A 459-nucleotide genomic window follows, 5' to 3' on the forward strand; every position below is an offset into this window, starting at 1 on the left:
GGGGGTGACATAAAGTATCACCTTTATTAAAAAGAAAACTTTACATTTGTTTTTTAAAAGATGGGTTACAAAGACAATGTATACCAGAACAATAGTTTCCAAAATTTGCTCTATGGACCAGTAGGCCCTGGGAATTTTCTTAAATAAGGAGAAAAAGAGAAAGAAAAGTTGTATGATCAAATGAAATTGAGAAAGACTTCTTAGCCTGGAGAGCCACCTCAAGCTCTAATGTTACTCTCATTCATACTCCAGGTTCAGGTTGACCAGGGACTACTGTAGCATGCAACCTGTATAAAACCCACACCATACAGAATACAAGTGTATTCTGGATTTTTTTCAGAATAACTGTGATTCTTACTATCCTAGTGAACTCTAATACAAACAGTCTGAGGAAGGTCCCTACCATCCCTGCTCCTCACCTTCCCCAGCCAAGAAAGGAAGTCAGGAAAAAAAGATTTT

General features: G+C 37.7%; 1 protein-coding gene across 2 annotated transcripts in view; it reads right to left on the reverse strand.

Moving 5' to 3' along the window:
• The window catches only part of Morc4 (MORC family CW-type zinc finger 4), a 48,340-nt gene that overhangs the window by 33,355 nt on the left and 14,526 nt on the right, over positions 1-459 (reverse strand). The gene's annotated exons all lie outside the window — the stretch shown is intronic.

Source organism: Mastomys coucha, chromosome X (genome assembly GCF_008632895.1).
Source record: "Mastomys coucha isolate ucsf_1 chromosome X, UCSF_Mcou_1, whole genome shotgun sequence".
NCBI lineage: Eukaryota > Metazoa > Chordata > Mammalia > Rodentia > Muridae > Mastomys > Mastomys coucha.